At 43.1% G+C, this 22,533-nt stretch overlaps 1 long non-coding RNA gene across 1 annotated transcript in view; it reads left to right on the top strand.

Moving 5' to 3' along the window:
- The first annotated feature begins 8,767 nt into the window (after positions 1–8,767).
- Positions 8,768–22,533, top strand: part of LOC109616489 — a 59,240-nt gene continuing 45,474 nt past the window's right edge. The window contains exon 1 of the long non-coding RNA XR_002197624.3: positions 8,768–9,152. This is a non-coding gene — a long non-coding RNA (uncharacterized LOC109616489). The remainder of the gene's footprint in view (positions 9,153–22,533) is intronic.

A 22,533-nucleotide genomic window follows, 5' to 3' on the forward strand; every position in this document is an offset into this window, starting at 1 on the left:
GGTAATTATTTAAGAAAGGAAGGGGCTTGTCTCTGTGTTTTCATATGCACACCCAAGCTGCTGAAGGTAAACGCGCGAATGTTTCATCCAGCTGTGTGTTCACGTGTAAACAAACGCAGCCCGCTCATTGTGTGCACACACAAAGCGTGCACGTGTGATAGAGAGGGCCATGGAAAGGGAGAGAGAGGGGAGGGACAGAGACAGAAGGGGCAGAGAGACACTGGGAGAGAGTAAGAGAGGGTAGAGCCAATGCCTCTGTTTGGCATCGTGCGTAGATTTCCGGCCAAAGTAGGTTATACCGTAACTATGTATTGCCGATACGTGAATGTGTTAATGAATGCGTTTGCGTGCGTGTTTCTTGGCGAGCACGTGTGTTCGGCTGTGTGTAATGGAGTGCGTCTGTTGCCTAACCCTCTCTCTATGCGGGTCACAGCTGAGGACCTCCAGGAGGACAATGGAGCAGTGTCAGACCTGTACAGTGATGAATGGCTGAGTCCAGAGCCCGTCCGCTACCTTGCCACGGCGTCACAGCCGGGCCACAAGACCCAGCCTCCTACCCTGACGTCACCTGGGCAATATCTTGGATTTCTCACAAATAATGGACCGGGATGGAGAGGATCAAAAATTAATAGAGAACTTCGGAAGCCCCCATGTATTATTAAAGCTGATTAATTCTTCATGGCCGATGTCAAAAAATCACAATCTACTGTAAGGCTAATTCTCATCATACCACGTTAGTGTACGCGTCTTCTTCCCTTCGAGATGACCCTTCCTTCGCAGCATGTTGCTTCACTTTGAAGATGTTTGAACGGGTGCGGTCAAGCTCGTTCGCGCTCGCAAAGTCTTCCTTGTCGTTCCCTTTTCCCGTTTGCGGTGAAATACGAGGGGTTTTGGTACCTTTCTTTCAGACAAACTGATGTTAGTGCCATTCAGTCATAGATGTGACGGACGTGAGTGTTTAGTGTCCTTTTTATGGCGGCTGGTGTGTTTTGTGTCAAAACCAGTAGTGGTATGGACCTGATTTTTATGTATGTACTGTATATGTCTGGAAAAGGCTAACATACTGTTCCCTTGATAGAATGAATGGAATAGCATTGGCTTGAGAATGAGTACCATTCCTGATTTGTTGTACAGTTTTTCCCAAATAATAACATTAAGTGATCTATTTCACATACATAGAGAAGTAGGATTCTTGCCAAAGACACAGCCCAGCAAAAATAGGTTGTTTCTTGGTTTGGAATATTAATTTCAAAGCATGTTTACATGAATTATAGATCAACTCAGTGATTAATATGCTAATGAACAGCCAACATCCTGGCAGTTTGATGATTATGATTTCACACCAGCAGGGGGAAGAGCAGCCAAAGAAACAAGTATTAGTACAATAGGAAATCAAATGTGTTAGTCTCCCTCTCAAACGGCCCATATGGACATTACAAATAAGCATGTCCATTTTTAGGTTATTTTTAAGTAAACTTGGATTGTGTCAATTATGCCCTGGAAATCAGGACGAATAAACATTTCTCCCACAATGAACCCCCCACTGTTCCCCACTTCCTTTGGTCATTACAGACAGATATTCTTACTGCAGACATGTTATGCACCCAACTGTGTCTGTGGGCTTGTAGCGGTGTTGTAGTAATAATGTTCAGACAAACAATACGCATTGTCTTTTCATTACTTTTAGCAGGGCCTGTGATCACATCACACACGGGAGAGCTCTCAATTCAGACTGCAATATAAGACCTTGGTTTGGGTCCTCCCAAACTCTGGATGGTGACTTCTTTGCCCGTTCACCCGAAACAATTCTAAACAATTCACCCGAAACAATACACATATGCACACGCATGTGCGCACACACACACACACACGCCACAGACACACACAGGGTCTACAGTCCTGGAAACCCTACTTTCTTTGTTTCTATTACTCCGGCCTCCAGTTTGGATGCATTGTTCCCCATTTAACAGTCTGTACACAGAGCAAGGCGGCATCGTAGCCCAAACTGACATGATTTTGTTTAAAGGGTTCAACAACTCGCTTGTTGTACAGCGACGTAATTAGCACAGCACGCTCATATTAATTAGCACTGAGTGTTATCATTTTATTAATCGCTATTAAGGAAGACGGGGGACGAGAGGCAAAACACGATTTCTTTAGGATCTGGTCTGATCTACCTGAGTGCCCTGCGCAGGCCCTTGACCCTTGGCGGTGAGACGTACGCCACAAACATGGCGGCAAGCGGCCAGAGCGTTTGGCCCCAAAAAAAAAAATCCTTGAATGCAAATCATGTTTGTTTTATAAACAAATTAACAGCACGGGTTTCCCGAAAACAGGTGCGGCAGTGTGAACGCGCACTAAATGATGTGATACTGAAGGAATTAATTAGAGCCCGAGCAGTAATTAGATGCAATAATTTGTGTGATTAGCGGGCTGTTTAAGAAGGAAGACACACACAAAAACACACACACATACACACGCGTAAACAGTGCTGCTCGCGTACGCTGTATCTCAGCGTGCACATGCGTGGATGCACACACGTAAACCCATACACCGTGAGTGCATGGCTGCGGCGTGCTTGTTCTGATGTCCCCCCCCCCCCCCCATTGACGCATTTCGAAAATGTTTCATAAAAAAATGCTGACATTGCTAAAGCTAATTACAAAAATAAGTGGTGGGGGGGGCTTGCTTCTTTTATTTCTCCTCAGTTCTCCAACCTCAAAGCAACGCAGAGGTTTACACACACAGCACTTCTATATTAGGAAGGGGCTGTGATAAAAGCTAGGATTTTTTTTACGCACGCTACATATTATCAAAATCAAGTGCATAATTAATTTTTGCGGATTCAGTATATTTGCTTCTCATTTTAATTCTGTTAACGGGGCCTCCCTGTTTTCTTGCGCTTACGTATTCAAGTGGAGCCGGTGCAACTTACAAATCAGAAAAGTTTCAGGACGGCCACAACTGGACAGATGTGTAAAAGCTACGGCTAAAACTGATATTGCAGGAATTCTAATTACTCTTCTGTCTGGGGAAACATCAACACATTTGAACCGAATCGTATAGAAACACCTGTCCGTTCCTCACACTGCTGTGCATTTCCATGTGTGATAGTTTCCATAATAACTCCCCTCACGTCACCGCAGACCCAACCTCGCCTCATCTAGCCTCCAGGCCCAGGGTAGTCATTATTGGTCGTACACAGTACTAAACTCTCAAATTGCAGGAAATCGCTTTAATCAGGGCCTTTTCATGTTGCTTGAGTTTACTGAAGGTCAAGAGAGCTCCATACCTTGATATACCTGCCTAGCCCTTTGAGAGCAGGGGATTGGCTTTTTATGGTCTCTTTTCCATCAGAATCCCTCCCGTTTCTCTCTCCCTTTTCACCATATGTTTCCTGTAGCTGAGCAGAGCTGTGATTGAAACCACTTGTTGATGGGCACATTCCTGGAAACAGGTTGCATATCGCTGCTCATTTGAGAGCTCTCAGAGTTTTTACGTACATGACACTCAATAAGTTAGCATCGCCTGTAGCGAACCTCCCCTCCCCCTCCCGGACCTCGTCTCCAGTATTCTCCAATCCACCAGAGAGTTCATCACGGCTCTGCTGTCTGAAAGGTTGAAAACCACAGGGGCATTTATCGTCCTGGAAGGCGATTAGAGAAACCGATTCCTCCATGCATATCTTATTTTGTTAATAGAGTTATGGCGATTTGAGAACGATTGTAAACGTTTTCGGTTTTCGTGGAACCCATTGTGGAGTGATGCTGACCAAGGAAGCATGAGGTTTAGCAGTTCATGTGAGTCTAGTATTTGACTGGTGAAGGATGCCATGTACCGCTCACAGGCACACTACAGTGCCCCTTTCACTACGAATGTGCTTCTGTGGGGTCACTGATATTTCTCCAGACTTGATGTCCAGGTTTAGCAGCCATCATACCAACCATGGCTCAACCCAGTGGTGCTAAGAGGCGACTAGGGTGGGAGGGCTGGACCAGCTGACAACATGAATGCAAAGTATTCTATGGCTGCTGAAATCAGTTGTTATTTATAATTTTTACAACTGGTCACTACCCAAGCCCATTGCAATATGTGGGTAGGTCGACATAAATTGTACCGTACCATTATCCATTCTGTAACAGAGTGACAAAAGCCTGGAAACATGCAGACATGGTGAGTAAAGATATTATCTTTCTGAATCCTTTCCCTCCTCGTAAAAAGTCAAGCAGAAATGCTGGAACAGTAATTGTGGGATTACAAGAGAAACCACAGGGAAGTAATTCGTCATCCGACACGTTACAAAGAGGAGCAGACTGGGAAACAACACGTATTTTATTTAATGACTGCCCCCCCCCCCCCCCCCCCCCCCACTTGACAATATCTTAAACGTTGATATCTGCTTCTTTTAACAATGAGAGAAAATGGTCTAGGCTCAGAACGTATGGTGTTTAAAAAAGCATTTGCACAGGGATAAATATTGTTTTTGGAAAAAAGCTGCTCAGAAATAAACAAGTACATGATGAAGTGTTTGACTTGTGGGCAGGAGCTAGAATTTTTTGTATAATGAAATTATGAATTTGAACATATTCCCATCAGAATGGTTTAGCAGGCAAGAAGCTGGTTTGAACGAGAAGATGGGAAAGTGATGATGGGATTCCTCCACAAGAATTAGACCAGAGCCTCTTCGCAGCACAGAGGGAGACCACACCACATCAATTATTACCAAACATAATTCCAGCTATTAGTTCTCTCATTCCTGAACATCTCCAATGAAAAGACGAAATAAATGCTGCTAAAAGAGAATTCAGAGTGTAAAGATGTAAAGACCAGGGAGTCGTTCCTCCGACTAGGGGGGTGGGGGGGTGACACATTGCTGAGTGAGGTTGGTAAGACGCAGATCCATTACCATACAGCTTATCCTGGGTGAGCATTACCACACTGCACATAGAATTAGCATTCAATGGAAAAAAAACAGCAAGGAAATGGAATAAAATAGGATTATGTGTATTATACTTCCCTGCCCATTTTTTTCACTAATCTTTGCCTGGGTCAGTGTTTTATCAAAATTGATTTCCTTTTTCAGGGAAATCCAGTGATCTCACATTATAATATTAGTTGGGGATTTGTACATGTACTGTATACACGGTGCTTGGCGGAAATGTCTCTGCTGAAAGGAAGTGGACAACAGGAGTTGCTTGTCATTTCTTTAACTGTGGCGTTGTTTGAAAAAAAGGAAGATCCAACAAAAAAGCCCTGGAAACATGTAGGGGGAGAGATCATGACACTTATTATTGCTATTTACACTTATAATATCTTGACGTGGACATTTGAATATCCTGCTTGCATGGAAGGCAACTATATGTTTATGTTATCCTCACCAATTAAGCATTTACATAGCATTACAGTTAAATACAATACATATTTCTGCATGCTTGCAACTCTTTCAAATGGAAGTGGGCTATTAGTAAATATACAAAGGTTCAACTTTTCAATGGAAACAAATGTGTCCATTTGGCCTTTCATTAATTATTAATTACAATTGTAAAAACTCCACTTGTTAGATCTGATTATAAGAATGTGTGCTACTGATGCCTTCACTGTGTTCCCTGTTCGATTGACCACTTTACTGTATCTATTGAACATGTGTTTTTAGGCTGAGTACAGCAGGAAGTAATTTTTTATAGCAGAAGTCCTTCTTTATGGCAAAAATTCATCAAAATCTATTTTCCACATTGTTTCTCAACAAAAGGTGTTTGCTAACAGTGAAATACTGTACTTTTATACACTTACAATTTCCAACAATGCAGAATGAAATAAGAGAAAGAAAAATAGAAAAAGATATAAAAAAGACACAAGGACATGGAATAATCATAACGAATGACAATAGCTAGGCTAAATACAGACAGTGCCAGTATGGATGCGTTTCAGTACATCTACTGCAGGTAGGCTGGGAAAACCGCAACAGCAGCATATATGATGATGAGTGTAAAAGTGTGTATGTGTATATACAGTGTGAGCGTGTGTGTGTAATCTGTGTGCCTCTACATAGTATGTGTCTGACGGTGTTTGACTGTGTGTGTAAAGTGTGTAAGAGTGTCCAGAGTGTGTAAAAAAAAGTCAGTACTAAAGGGTGGGTGCAAAGGAGACCGTGAAAATCTGGAAGAGCCATTGAGTAATCATTTTGTGGTCACGTTTAAGTCTTATGACATGTCGTAATTGGTATGACTTGGTTGGCTATTGACTATGTTATTTACCAGGTCTTCCTGGATGACAGGTATTGAAAAACATCATAAAAACACAACCCGGATGTATATTTTGAAATAATTGCTCTAGAGAATCCTAGAAGTAACCATTACGGAAAGTTAACCATGGAAAACATTCAGTGTTTGTGGCTAGCCAGTAACAGGCACAGGTTGCTCAGCATTTACAAACTGGAAATCTAACCCCACAGTTGTCTGTAAAATGTTGTAAACCATGGTAACAATGAAAAAGATTTCCTACCTGACATGAGGCTAGCAAACTTAACATTATATCAAGTACAGTAGATCCAGGGCTAGCTGGCATGCTAGTATTCAAATGTCTGCCTTTTACTGAAGCTACCTAGTTAAAGATATGAACTAGTTAACTCAGAAATGCGGTTGTACTTACAGTCTCCTAACAGTTGTCAGTTATACGATTATTTTTACAAATGTAATGTTTGCATCATTGCTTCTAATCAACTGCATTATTGTTACAAAAATGTAGTTTGCCTAACTTGGCTACTAGAGCGGCATAGCATTTTAGCTAACAACAGCGCCTTCCAAAAATAGATGTTTTGCAACGATCACATCTAAATACATATTTGAAGAACATCTTATCAGCATGGAATTGAGTTATTTAGTATCTAAATATATTTATATTTTTTTATCCTTGTCTAAGAGCTGATTCCAACTTCCAAAATGAGATTTAAGAACATATTAGGATGGACTATTTCTACATATTCAATCTTTTTAGATCTTTTTCACTTCCTTCGGTCAGTGCTTATGATCGGCCCCCTTCTTTCGCACCATGTTTGTTCAATGGTGTTCTAGGACAGAGTCTGAGATGTCCAATGTGCTTTAGGTCATTGTCTGGCTGGATCTTCTTGTAGCTCTTGTTTCAGCTTCCTGGTAGAGGTGATAATGCGTTTGGCTGAACTTCACAAGAACCATTGGAAGCAAAACAACCATTTACAATCAAATGCCAACATCTTACACTTGGTAATTCCAAGATCAGGTTCTGTAAGGTGGCCCTTGAACTTCCCTTCATCTTCCTCACTGTGGATGGGGACAAGACACAAAGATATACAGGTCATTTGCATTAACGACAATTTTAATGAGGATTTAATGAGTTTGTTATGAAAGTTTTTTTAAAGGGTGCCAATATGACAATCATATTTTTTTAGAAGAAAAAATGGCATTTGGGGAGAATACAGTATTGCTCAGCAATTTTTCTATGCTTTAGTCTTATTCCAAGGATGCTAATAATTCAGTTTGTATCTTTGTGAAACTTTTTTTTCTTAAGACTTATAAAAGTCAAGTTCAGACATTCAGAGCACAGGCTGGAGGGTTCATAACTAATGGCCGTCACTTGCTTGTTTGGCAGTTGTTTTGTATTTGTTTTCCGTTTTGCAAAGCGACCTCTCGAACAGCCCTGGCTTTTCCACTGGTGAAGGGTTACCCTCCTGCCTTCATTTCCCCCTGATTATCTTGAGGCCTGTCATCTTTCTACATCGAACCCCCTGCCACCTCCCATGACCCCTATCCACACCCCTTCTTCACTCCTCTTCCTAATAGACATGAAACACTCCAGTCAATACTATTTTACTTGTCTTCTCCTACACCCGTCTCTGTCCGTGTGATCCGCTTGACTATAAAAGAATCAGGAAGAAGGTTCACATCTGAAAGTTCAGCCAAATGTTATCAACAATGAGGATGTAGCAGAGGGGCAGCCCCCCCCTTCCGCACCCCCCCCAACCCGCAGCCAATAACAGCCGAGCGTCATTGATAACATCAACAGCTGTCAAAGGCCCAGACAACCGTGCTTGTCTCACAAACCCAAACACCTGTATTATCTCATTCCTTTGATTGTTATCCATCACCCCCCCCTAAGCCATCACTCACTTCAGTTTGACTCGCCTGTCGGAGTACCTCTGCCAAGATTTCTGCAGCCAATGGGGGAGGTGGGGGTTTAGAATAGGGGAGCAAGGAGGCAGGGAGGCGATTTATAAACTGAGAGAGTGCCTCTTCAAAAGTTTGGCACGCTTTAAAAGGGAGAGCTGGGCCAGCAGAGAGCATGTCACCGCGGCCTCCGTCGCTGTTTTCCTCTTCTCCGTTTACAGACCTCTTGGGGGGGAGGTAGAGGGCTAGAGTTCTCCTCATAATCCCACCATGCTGCTTTTATGCTCCACCTCCGTTGCAACCCCCACCGCCACCACGGTCTGCATGAGATGCTCCGACGCCCCCCCTCGGAGGCGGTGGAACCTTGGGTATGAGGGCATCGGGATTCTGCCAGGGACAATCCCATTCCTGGGGCTTTGGATCAGGTTACAGGCAGCTGCCGCGCTGCAGTGCCCCATCTATCATTTAGTCAATGCTGATTAAAAAACACAAACAGAACCCCTTTGTTCCCTATTTCATAGGAGGCATAGCTGTGTTTTCCGGAAGACACCGACTCACCGGTGCAGGGCAATGAGAAATCTATGAGACGCGGGGGGTGTTTGATCACATGCGATGTTGATAACGCTGGGTTTAAAATGGGGAGGATATGTGCTAGTGTTGTTCTCTCATGATGAGCCCGGAATGGTCGTGACTGCCAATCATTCCAGACAGAACATTGCTATTCATGATCTCAGTGGCAGAGTGTGGACTGGAGAGACAGGAAACTCTTAATCATAGACAGGAAGGAACACAGAGGGAGCTGCAGTGTCTCTGTGGTCAGACCGAATGGAAAAGAGGAGAGAAAGAGAGAGAGTGTATGTAATAAGACTGTACTTTTCAGGGTTGGCAGATCGCCCCAGATCGCCCCATGCTCGTTATTTGGATTTATGTGTGAGACACATTAACAGTAGAATGGCATGCAGAACTCCTACACCTCTCCACCTTCCTCAGACTGAGTTCAGAGGAGAGGAAAAGGTAAGAGGACCCTATTGTGAGTGTGTGTGTGTGTGTGTGTGTGTGTCTGTCTGTCTGTGTATGTTTGTGTGTGTGTGTGTGTTACAACAGTTATAGGGGTTTGTTGATGGGCAGTAGAGACCTCTGTCATTGCCTTTAATAAATCCAATAACAGTGACAAAATAAGAGGGAACATTTTATTCTCGCTAAATCATGAACATCAAAAATGGACGGACACAATTACAAGTTAATCTCATGTTCTCCCTGGGAAAATGAAGAAATGATGTCAGTAGTCTTCACATTGTAAAGTCATTAGGCAGAAAACCCGGAAAAACAAATGTGAATACATTCCACCTACACAAAGGACTCGGACCTTGCAGCCACTTTCCCCCCACACCCAGGGGTGTTTTATTACAATCAGTACCCATGTCTGCTTGCACTGGGAAAAAATGTGCAAGAAATAATTATATAAAGGCATTCTACGGTCTGGATTGAAGTGTTCCTGTAAGAATTCCAGTGGTGTAAGCAATTTATTTCTTAACACATAGTTCATATTGTTTAAGACACGCCGTATATCTGTCAGCGATGACACAAAATATGGCTTTAATACAACATCACACACAACGGGGGACAGAAGAAATATTTCTAGTTCTAGTTTCCCGAAAACTCAGGAGAGCCTGCGCTTTTACTATCAATTTAAGAGGAATCAGAGTAGCTAACCAGTAACCACACCACCATGCAATGATTCAACCCTTCTTGCCGTCCTTTTCGTTCTCAGTATACTGTTGGAAATCAAGACCTTTTCTGTCCGTATCATGAGGCAGCTTAATAGTTAAAAAACATGAACTAGGAACTATGTCTGTTTGTTGGTTTTCCATGGTAACCATTATATGTTGCACATGCACAATTACGGTTCAGGAGTCATGTAACACATAAAACAAATCACTGATTCCTGAGTAAATGACAATATATACTTTTCTATACATATCTATACATCACATCACAGTACATGTAAACTCTTGTAGATCAGATACGGTACAGGTGTTGTTTTATACTGTACTTCTGTTTCATTTTTTAAGCTCATTTCACTTGAGTAAATTGAGATTAAAGCACGGCTCTATATATCAATGTGCCTTGCCTCCAAAAAAAATGTGGGACCCCTAAGAGACCTTCAGAAGCAGGTCTGGTGGGATAAGTGTCTCTTTCTTCAGCTGAGTACAACTCAATGTGGTACTTTCATTGCAGATGTCTCTCATAAATACACAAAGTAATTCAGTCAGATTGACTCCATTAGCCAAGAGACACATGAACAGTGTTGAGATTCAGGCCACTGAGAGCATTGAAGGAAAAGGTCTGTTCTGTTCTATTGACTCTAAATGTCAAAACAGCATGTTAAAGGCATATTTGGCTAAAGTCAGACTTCACTGGAGATGTACATATTTGTGTGCGCTGTTGTGTGCATTTGGACCAGATGAACCCGATGAACGATCCAACACATCAGGGCAGAATCAGCGTAAACAGTACACACTGTCATCATTATGTATTGACGGGTGTTTGAGAAATCTAAATCTAGCCACATATGCTATTCACCTCAACAATACACATTTTTTTTTGAGTCTGCTAATGATGATGGATAAGATAACCATTGGGCAGTCTAATACAAATTCAGTTCCATCCTGGAGGTCGTAAGTCCAGCCAGGGACCTTATTGTTAACAACACTGAAACAAGCCATCAACACTGATTGTGCAAGAGCGTTGTGACAACGGAATTTTAACCACTCTGGCCACGTGCCAACCTGTGATTACAGCCTAATCCTATTGTTTAACACATCCTCGGAATGGGCCTCCTAAACGTGATTAGCCGCCGGTTTTCGTAATGCTGACAGCGTTCAGTTCAAGTGTCAATGTTAGAAATGTTTAAGTGGCAATATGAAACGTATGAAGCACTTATATTCAGAAGGGAATCCCAACACGTTGACCTCCCTCTGTGGGATGGCCACTTGGGATCTATGCTGTCTCCATGTTCATACATCCCAAGCGTTGTGGTGCCATCTTTAGGAACATTCTGTAAATTTCATAACACAGCCTGAATTCATCAAAATTGTAATACATCCATAAATACAGTCATTAGTATAGTCATTGTTGAGGTCTTATAGTCACATAATCCATGTTCACCATAGTTGTACTTCATGCCAAACAATTTTGCATGATCTTTTGTCTTTACGTAAAAGCAACTGTGCAGAGAAATGGATCTGCCCTGTGCTTTTATTTGCGGCTAAAAATTTAATTGGAGAAAAAAACTAAACAACTTCAAATCTCAAACAGTCAGAAGGATGAAGTCAACCATTTTAACAGGCCAATCAGCAATTTAGGGAAGGGCTACTTAGCTACTTATCTTCTTAAATAAGATGTCATTATGCCTTGTACACCCACACCCTCCATATGTTGGTGTTCACCCAGACCATTACCAGACCATTACTACACAGAAAGATGTTTTTAATATACTTATAAACAATTTTGGAAAGAAAATGATATTACTCATACCTTATGCAATTACAGGTCATATTTAATGGGTATATTCCTCCACATTTAAACCAACTCTCACATCTTTAATATCACTTTAGGCTGGCCTGCACAGAAAAGCTCAAAGGAAAAAACCAAAAAATGTAAAAAATGATTAAGATGGTACAATGATTGTCTACATGTTCCATTGCTTGTTTTCCCACTTGAACAAAAATTAAGGGAACTGTGTAGAATTTGAGCAACCAGGAAATATCAGAGGGATTTGGCTTGCCCCGTCTTCCATTGCTTATTGAAGGAGCGACACGTGTCTTCCTGATACCAACTGAACAGAGGGAGGGTGCCGCTTTTCCATTAGACAACATAAACCAGTGGGCCTGCTGCTGACGAATAGAAATTCTGTGTTTTTCGATGCACTTTTGTATGAAATCCCAAAAATGTCTGGTGTATACAATAAGTGTTCTGATCTATTGTGAACATTTTGTTATATTACAATGCAAACATTCTACATCATTCCCATTTAACTCAAATTGTTTTGATTCATTGGATATGAGGTTATAATGGATGAAGGCATGTTTATAGAGACCCAAGCTGACTCTTTTTAGACCCACTCATGCATCCTCTTTCATGTTTAAGCTTTACTCGCATGTTTACTCTATGTGAATTTCATCACATGTCCTAGAGTTTTGAGAAGGTTGCTTGGGCACATTTGGAGGTGCTGTGTTCTTGAATGTGTTAGAATATGTATGTATATGTAAGTATATATATGCATCTGTGTATAAAACTATAATGTATAAAACCAAATATATGTAAAAAACTATAATATGACAAAAAGTCTATAACTATAATATAAATATAATATAACATGTTAGAACTAAGGGCCACAAACATGAGGTGTTGGGCTGCATCTTGGAGATGCTGAGATGCCATAACTTGGGAAAAGTAGAAACAATTCAGCATGGACACTGACGTTGAAGTGATTTTAATGTATTTTTACTTCACTAGCAGATCCTTCTGCATGACACAGACCCTTCTTCATGACACACACTTCTTATTGGCTGATGTATACCAAATGTGATGCATTGTTCTTCCAGACATTGAGCATTTGGGCGCAAGTGTCTGTAAACAAGTTTACACAGTCGATATCACTGGGCATAGCTCAGCGGTAGCCACTTCATTTTTGCATAAAGTAGAGCAGAGCAGAACTTCTTGTCCATGCTGCGCTAGTAGGGCTTGACCCACTCATCTTCCCACAATCCTTCTCACGTATCTATGTGGCTTCAACAAAAACAAATGTGGGTGGAACTTGTCATGCCGAATTCAAAGTAGATAAATATGGGCCACTAGTAATACAATTTTGCTGGCTGGCAACAGTGTTTTCTGAAACAATGAGCAGATGTTTAACACATCACTAAAATAATATGATATCCAGTGTTAGCTATGGTTAGCTAAGCCAGCCAGTCATACCAAACATGTGGAGATGCAGCTAACCAGTGCAACATGCACAAATGTGCTAGTCAGTGTTACTAGCTAATATTGGTTTTCAAATATTTGTATTTTACACACAGGTACAAGAATAATACAAAACCTCAAAAAATCTAGCTAGGTGTTTTTTTAAACCCATCATGTATGACGACAGAATTTAAAAGAAAAAGAGACAAAATTCAATTAAAATATAGGACAAGATACATTTCTTCCAAAATCCCCTTTAGCTCAGCATAGTCTACGTTGGGAAAGGGATGGTCAGACATGGTTTTGATGTCACGCACAGTTCTGGTTGTTAGCTGAAAATCCTGAAGCTGAAGTCCCTTGGTCCTGGCCCACTTCCTTGTGGAGCTAGCAGGGGTGATAACAAGCAAACTGTCTTGGTAGCATGTTTGATGTACTTTTGGAAACAGGACATTGTTAGCTTTCTAATAGATCCATTGTTGTCTCTACTCCAAGAATAAAGCAAGGTACATGCTTATGATGTGTCCCCAAAACTTGTTCATTAAGATCAAACAATCAGAGTTTGCAGTCAATTTCTAGACATTCAGCTAATGATCAGTATCAACTATTTAGTTATTACACAATGCGATTAGATCTATTTTACATTCACATTTAAATGATTTAGCGTAAGCTACAGTTTGGTCCCTCTGTGTTTTTAAAAGAAAGTTAACTTCTATTCTTTGTGAAACTCTCAGGTTCGCTGCTATGAAAGCCTGCAGGGTGAGAGGGGGAGGGCAAAGTAAACACTTAGTAATTAAGAGCACAGAATATCCGCTATCATTGCATTTTTTGTTCCGCCAAGGACTTCAGAGGAGGCAAGGCTTTTTGCCTTTAATTTTCCCAAACGTCAGCCACTCTGCCATGGCTTTATGCTGTGCAGCTGAGAGTCAGTCGTCTGCGCAGCCCTGAGTGTGTCTCCTGCAGCCCTGGGCGTCTTTAATGCCAATTAACAGGGCCACAGATACCCAGCCAACAAAGCAGCCAGCGCTGAGCTGACAGAGAGGAACTGAACTGCAGCTCCGGCACCGCCCAGAGGGAGGAGAGACAGGGACACATCTGCATATCCCCTGTCCCTCCTCCTTCTCCCCTGCACCCTGTCCCTTCTTCCCCTCCCCACCCCGGTCCCCTCCCCTCCCCTGCCTCCCCTTCTTCCAGCACCCCCCTCGCACCGCCCCACCTCCCCTTCCCATCTTACTCATTCCCCCCTTTCATCTCCAAATGAATGTGATGAGAGGAGGGCCTGCTTTAAATTGTTCATGAACACAAAATTGAATTAGGTGTACCTAAATGATTTCATTGTATGGGATAATTCAAATGAACGTTCACATGTTTTATTTTTTTATTGGTGTAAGAGAAGGGATTCTCACAGTGTTAATTTGAGTGTGGATGCATTTTTTATTATTTATCATTTGCGCATTGTTAAGTCTTGGTTGGTAATGTCACAACACGTTGTGCTTTGTCAGTGGTATCCATTGTAGTGTGAATGTACTGGGTTGTTTGCATTTTATGTTGTGAGGTTTAGAGCTCTGCAATTCACCACAGTGCTGTAGAGAAGGTTGAAAACACATTGAAAGACCCTGACACACAAAACATACAAAACAAATCCTTGATACTGTACACACTGATAGAACCTGGTAGTGTTGGAATGTACTTTATATTCTAACAGATCCTCAGTAGAACCCACTTGTGTTTGCCAGTATATCCTCATTAGAACCCACTTGTGTTGGCCAGTACATCCTCAGTAGAACCCAGTTGTGTTGGCCAGTACATCCTCAGTAGAACCCAGTTGTGTTGGCCAGTACATCCTTAGTAGAACCCGGTAGTGTTGGCCAGAACATCCTCAGTAGAACCCGGTTGTGTTGGCCAGTACATCCTCAGTAGAACCCGGTAGTGTTGGCCAGTACATCCTCAGTAGAACCCGGTAGTGTTTGCCAGTACATCCTCAGTAGAACCCAGTTGTGTTGGCCAGTACATCCTCAGTAGAACCCGGTTGTGTTGGCCAGTACATCCTCAGTAGAACCCGGTTGTGTTGGCCAGTACATCCTCAGTAGAACCCGGTAGTGTTGGCCAGTACATCCTCAGTAGAACCCGGTTGTGTTGGCCAGTACATCCTCAGTAGAACCCGGTTGTGTTGGCCAGTACATCCTCAGTAGAACCCGGTTGTGTTGGCCAGTACATCCTCAGTAGAACCCGGTAGTGTTGGCCAGTACATCCTCAGTAGAACCCGGTTGTGTTGGCCTGGGTGATTTGGAGGTGGGTGATTTCCCCGGGATGCAGCAGCGTGGTGTTGCTGGGTGTAAAACGCTTTGATTGTTTTAATAACGGGGCGGGCGTCTCTCACTGTAATTAGCTTGCTGCAGGTTTCCAGGCCCAGCTCATTTGTGTCAGTCGGGGAGTAATTGTGTTGTAAAATATCGGCCCAGTGAGTGATGGCGGGAGCGAGCCGCCGGCTGATTTGTGGGGCTGTGGCCTGCTGTACGCATTACTAAACAATCCTGATGTATTTATTTATTCATCTGAAATAAAAGTCAAGACGAAGAACAGCGTCAGCTAGACACTGGGGTTCAGGGTGTGTGTCTTATGCACTCCCGTGAATATGTTTTTGCAATAGTATATGTATGCCACGTGTCTGTTAAGGTGCACCTTAGAATATACTGTGTGTGTGTGTGTGTGTGTGTGTGCGCGCCAGCATGAGGGCGGCTGTACGTGTACGCGTTCACAAACTGTCTGCGAGTGTGTTTTTCTGTATGGTGTGCGGCATTTGTGTGAGAGTGTGTATTTATCGCTGCAGGGTACAGCACCAGTGTGTGAGTGTGTGCGTGTGTGTTCATGTCAGATTTCCGTGGCTATGTAAGAACAGGCACTCCAGGCAAGCCTGCAGGCAGCCCTGAGGGGGCGGGAGACACCGTGATGAGTCTTACCTGCTCTACAATGAGAGGAAATACAGGAATGTTACAAAAGCTCAGACTACATTACAGTTAGTTCTGATCATTGTCAAGAGCCCAGTTTTTCAAAAGTTATCTGGTTTTCACCGATTGGATCGGATTAAATGCGTAGACGTGGAATGAATAGAGTATGTGAATCCTTGACTTGAATGTGGATCTATTCTCACGATCCACACGGCTTGCATCCACTGCTAGACTATAATGCTTGTCTACAGAGGAACCTCCCCTCCCTTCTGGCCAAGCTCAAACCCTATATCTCTACCCGGGCAAACCCTACATCTCCCACCTTTGGTCTCTTGGTCGTCCCACCCCTACAGGAGGAGGATAGCTTTCGCTCAGCCCAGCTAAAGCTCTTCTCTGTCCTGGCTCCCTAATGTTGGAAGTAGCTTCCCCTTGAAGCGAGCCCAACCAAGTTCCAGCCAAAACGTCAGAACCCCATTAAGGATTAATGGCAAACCGTGGCTAAAATCCTCCAAAAGAAAATAGCCCGTTCATCAACTGAATCATATCATCAGTATATTCACCTGCCATCACATTAGCTATAACTGAAGTGAATCAATGCTCTCTGATGACATTCTAAATGAACCAAATGAGCCGGAGCTTTGGGCAGCCACTCAAGGAGAGACAACACCAAAATTAAATGCATCCGAGAACAACAACCACACTGTACACCCACCTACCCATAGTAACCTAAAATCATTGTAGTAACCTTAGTAACCTTACACTAATAGCCACAACAGACCGGGACACGCCAACGGATGTGACACCTGTGATCCTGAAAGGACAGCCACAGTGATATCAGTGCACTCCATGTAGGATGAGCACATTTTGTAAAACAGATCTAGAAACAGATCCTGAAAGGACAGCCACAGTGATATCAGTACATTTCATGTAGGATGAGCACATTTTGTAAAACAGATCTAGCGAGGCAGATAGAAAGACAGCAGTCAAAGATAGCAAATAAGAAAAGCATAGTACTCACTTAGATTTAATAAGCCACTTGGCCGCAGCCATGACAATCCAAATCAGATTGCCAAATCGAAATGTACTACTATTGCTTCACATTGTAAGTTTGGCACACAGAGTAAAGTGATTTAACGTATAAATGCAATAGTGTTACCCAGTTACGCATGGTCACATACTATTTTCATGGACAGCTAAGAGCAAGCAAACTGCAAAAAGACTGCAGCACTTACCGGGCGATGATTATTTGAATTGTTGAAAGTTAATCCTGAAAAGGGGAAAAGGGTAGTTAAAATACTACATACAATATTATATCCACGTTATCCATTTTATATCCATAAAACCTGCTGCAGTCGTCAAAGATAACAAACACAATTGAGCTTAAGAAAGTGGGTAAAATAGGCTACTGCTCGTTATTTGCTTTCAGTTAATGATGTGTCGGTGCCTTTTGTAATCCCCACCCATTGTATAGTAATGGAGAGAATATGGCACAACTGTGAATCTGTCTAGAACAGGTCGTCCTCAAAAACAGAGTATCTGGGCGAGAAGGGCTCCAGTCAGGGAGGCCACCAAGAGGCCCGTGGCAACTCTAAAGGAGTTACTGTCTTCCATGACTGAGCCAAGAGACCCTATGCATACTATCACAATAGGCCAGGTGCTTCACAGAAGTGGCCTTTATGGGAGAGCGGCAAAAAGAAAACGACTGACATCAAATCTTGGCTAGAGTTTACCAGAAGGCTTGTGGGAGACTGAGACCAAGTGTGAAAGCCACTGTAAATATAGTATATTTACTGTATCAGCATCACACCAACAGCCCCAAACCAGCAGGGCCAGCAACACCCCTGTATAACTGCCTCCCAACGGGGCCTCACAGGGGGGCCATACAGAAGCCCCTGCACAGCAGGCAGGGAGAAACAAAGCCAATGAGCATGCGTTGGGCAGAAGCTGAGGGAAGCTGAGGAAGATGAAAGGGCCGACCTGAGCCACGCTTCCCCCACCAAGCCAAGCAGCGAGGAACACCAACGGGAAAAGGAGGGTGAGGAGGCCGGTGAAACCGTGACCACATCAGCCCATTCGTACCGAACCACCAATCCTCCCAAAACAGAGATGTGGTCTGTTTTTCTGCCTTCCATTACTCCCTCACCTAATCTCCTCCCACTCCCATTATGTTGATAAAACACCCACCAGGGCCCTGAACACCTACAATGTTTTTGTTCCCTGTGTCTCCTTGGTTACAATACATATAGAGGATATACGGTGCCTCGCAAAAGTATTTCCTGCCTGTTTGGCCTTGTCCCCTTTTGGATCTAAAGAATCCTTGTAATTTCCCCTGGTGTCCTACAGAATTGTTGGAGAACATGAGCCCTTGGACCATGCCTCAAGACTACTTGGCCTTATATATCCTAGCTGTCTCTGTCCAAAGTCCATATGGTTGTGTTGCAGAAAATTACTGCTTGACGCTTGAGTCTGCAAAGCTCTCATCAAGGCAAAGAGTGGCTACTTTGAAGGGTCTAAAATTCCATATGTGTTTCACCATTTTCATGTCTTCACTATTATTCTACTAGGTGGAAAATACACAAATAAAAAATAACCTTGAATGAGTAGGTGTGTCCAAACGTTTGACTGTTACTGTACATATAAAACCCTCAAGCCTTTTGTGAATCCGAGGCACTTCACCACTGTCTTATATAATCCCACCTACCCCTCCGCATAAACATTCACCTAAAGGATTATTAGGAACACCATACTAATACTGTGTTTGACCCCCTTTCGTCTTCAGAACTGCCTTAATTCTACGTGACATTGATTCAACAAGGTGCTGAAAGCATTCATTAGAAATGTTGGCCCATATTGATAGGATAGCATCTTGCAGTTGATGGAGATTTGTGGGATGCACATCCAGGGCACGAAGCTCCCATTCCACCACATCCCAAAGATGCTCTATTGGGTTGAGATCTGGTCTGGGGGCCATTTCAGTACAGTGAACTCATTGTCATGTTCAAGAAACCAATTTGAAATGATTCGAGCTTTGTGACATTATCCTGCTGGAAGTAGCCATCAGAGGATGGGTACATGGTGGTCATAAAGGGATGGACATCGTCAGAAACAGTGCTCAGGTAGGCCGTGGCATTTAAACAATGCCCAATTGACACTAAGGGGCCTAAAGTGTGCCAAGACAACATCCCCCACACCATTACACCACCACCACCAGCCTGCACAATGGTAACAAGGCATGATGGATCCATGTTCACATTCTGTTTACGCTAAATTCTGACTCTACCATCTGAATGTCTCAACAGAAATCGAGACTCATCAGACCAGGCAACATTCTTCCAGTCTTCAACTGTCCAGTTTTGGTGAGCTCGTGCAAATTGTAGCCTCTTTTTCCAATTTGTAGTGGAGATGAGTGGTACCCGGTGGGGTCTTCTGCTGTTGTAGCCCATCCGCCTCAAGGTTGTGCGTGTTGTGGCTTCACAAATGCTTTGCTGCATACCTCGGTTGTAACAAGTGGTTATTTCTGTCAAAGTTGCTCTTCTATCAGCTTGAATCAGTTGGCCCATTCTCCTCTGACCTCTAGCATCAACAAGGCATTTTCGCCCACAGGACTGCCGCATACTGGATGTTTTTCCCTTTTCACACCATTCTTTGTAAACCCTAGAAATGGTTGTGCTTGAAAATCCCAGTAACTGAGCAGATTGTGAAATACTCAGACCGGCCCGTCTGGCACCAACAACCATGCCACGCTCAAAATTGCTTATATCATCTTTCTTTCCCATTCTGACATTCGGTTTGGAGTTCAGGAGATTGTCTTGACCAGGACCCCACCCCTAAATGCATTGAAGCAACTGCCATGTGATTGGTTGATTAGATAATTGCATTAATGAGAAAGTTCCTAATAATTCTTTAGGTGAGTATATATACCCTCTCTATATACATTATCTCACAGAAGGGAGTACACCCCTCACATTTTTGTAAATATTTGAGTATATCCTTTCATGTGACAACACTGAAGAAATGACACTTTGCTACAATGTAAAGTAGTGAGTGTACAGCTAATATAACAGTGTAAATTTGCTGTCCGCTCAAAATAACACACAGGCATTAATGTCTAAACTGCTGGCCACAAAAGTGAGGACACCCTTAAGTGAAAATGTCCAAATTGGGCCCAAAGTGTGAATATTTTGTGTGGCCACCATCTTTTTCCAGCACTGCCTTCAGCTTCACAGGTTGCCACTGGAGTCCTTTTCCACTCCTCCATGACGACATCATGGAGCTGGTGGATGTTAGAGACCTTGTGCTCCTTTTGAGGATGCCCCACAGATGCTCAATAGGGTTTAGGTCTGGAGACATGCTTGGCCAGTCCATCACCTTTACCCTCAGCTTCTTTAGCAAGGCAGTTGTCGTTTGGAGGTGTGTTCGGGGTCATTATCATGTTGGAATACTGCCCTGCGGCCCAGTCTCCAAAGGGTGGGGATCATGCTCTGCTTCAATATGTCACAGTGTATGTTGGCATTCATGGTTCCTTCAATGAACTGTTGCTCCCCAGTGCCTTCAGGACTCATGCAGCCCCAGACCATGACACTCCCACCACCATGCTTGACTGTAGGCAAGACACACTTGTCTTAGTACTCCTAACCTGGTTGCTGCCACACACGCTTGAAACCATCTGAACCAAATAAGTTTATCTTGGTCTCATCAGACCACAGGACATGGTTCCAGTAATCCATGTCCTTAGTCTGCTTGTCTTCAGCAAACTGTTTGGGGGCTTTCTTTTGCATCATCTTTAGAAGAGGCTTCCTTCTGGGACGACAGCCATGCAGACCAATTTGATGCAGTGTGCGGCGTATGGTCTGAGCACTGACAGGCTGACCCCCCACCCCTTCAACCTCTGCAGCAATGCTGGCAGCACTCATACGTCTATTTCCCAAAGACAACCTCTGGAAATGACGCAGAGCACGTGCACTCAACTTCTTTGGTCGACCATGGCGAGGCCTGTTCTGAGTGGAACCTGTCCTGTTAAACCGCTGTATGGTCTTGGCCACCGTGCTGCAGCTCTGTTTCAGGGTCTTGGCAATCTTCTTAAAGCTCAGGCCATCTTTATGTAGATCAATAATTCTTTTTTTCAGATCCTCAGAGAGATCTTTGCCATGAGGTGCCATGTTGAACTTCCAGTGACCATTATGAGGGAGTGTGAGAGCGATGACAACAAATTTAACACACCTGCTCCCCATTCACACCTGAAACCTTGTAACACTAACGAGTCACATGAAATCAGGGAGGGAAAATGGCTAATTGGGCCCTCTTTGGAAATTTTCACTTAAGGGTGTACTCTCTTTTGTGGCCAGCGGTTTAGACATTACTGCCTGTGTGTTCAGTTATTTTGAGGGGACAGCACATTTAAACTGTTATACAAGCTGTGCACTCACTACTTTACATTGTAACAAAGTGTCATTTCTTCAGTGTTGTCACATGAAAAGATATAATCAAATATTTACAAAAATGTGAGGGGTGTACTCACTTTTGTGAGATACTGTATATTTTTTGTCATTTTTCCCTGAAAAAAATGCAGTAAGCTGCTGAATGAAACAAAGCAATGTGAAAACAGAAGCATAGCAATAAGCAGCACATAAACATTGATTATAAGACATTGTGGCTTCCCTCTAATTAGACAAGTATTTTTCTCCTTTTGACACTGTTTTAAGCACAAGCACTCATTATCACCACCATGAAGTATTTGCTTGAGTTTCGTGCTTTTAAGTCTGCAGGTGTCATTAGAGCTGTCTGAGAAACAGGCGCTCGGCTCCCTGATCCCTTCCAACACAGTCTGTCTGCCAGGAGATCAAACCATACCACACACTGGGGAATCTGGCTCTGTGGGCATGTGTGGGAGAGCCAGAGAGTGTGTATGTGTGTGTGTGTGTAGGTGTGGGTTTATGTGTGCCAGAAGATATTATGTCATGATAATCTGATCACGTCCACCAGTGTTGTACAACTCAAATTCAGGGCTCTGACTTGAGTCAGGATTATCCCGACACGTGACTCCATTTGGACACGACCGTTCGTGACTCGATCTCGACTCAGACTCGGACCTGGACTCGTATTTGCCTGACTCAAAGGCAGTTTCTTCCAATGGGTAAGCTGTGATGAGGAGATATAATACTAGCGGCACTAGATGCTCTAGAAGTTCTGTATTTCAGTGGAAAATTCGTGCCACACACAGCCCACGTCAGCTTGTACGCTGCGGGGGAGTATGGGCAGACAGACAGGCACACAGCCTCCACTCCTGCTCAGATCATACACATTGTGCAAGCAAATCTTTCTCCCCTGTAGCTAAGCAGTACTAGCTTTGGTTAGCTACCCTTTATGGCTTGGTTAAGATGAGAAAGCTGATCTGTGAATTATGTATGCATAGTGTTTAATAGTAAAACTGTATTCTCCCTACGGTGAAACATTTTATCATCTCACTAAACTATTGCACTTTACGG

This window comes from Esox lucius, chromosome 2 (assembly GCF_011004845.1).
Source record: "Esox lucius isolate fEsoLuc1 chromosome 2, fEsoLuc1.pri, whole genome shotgun sequence".
Taxonomy (NCBI): Eukaryota; Metazoa; Chordata; class Actinopteri; order Esociformes; family Esocidae; genus Esox; species Esox lucius.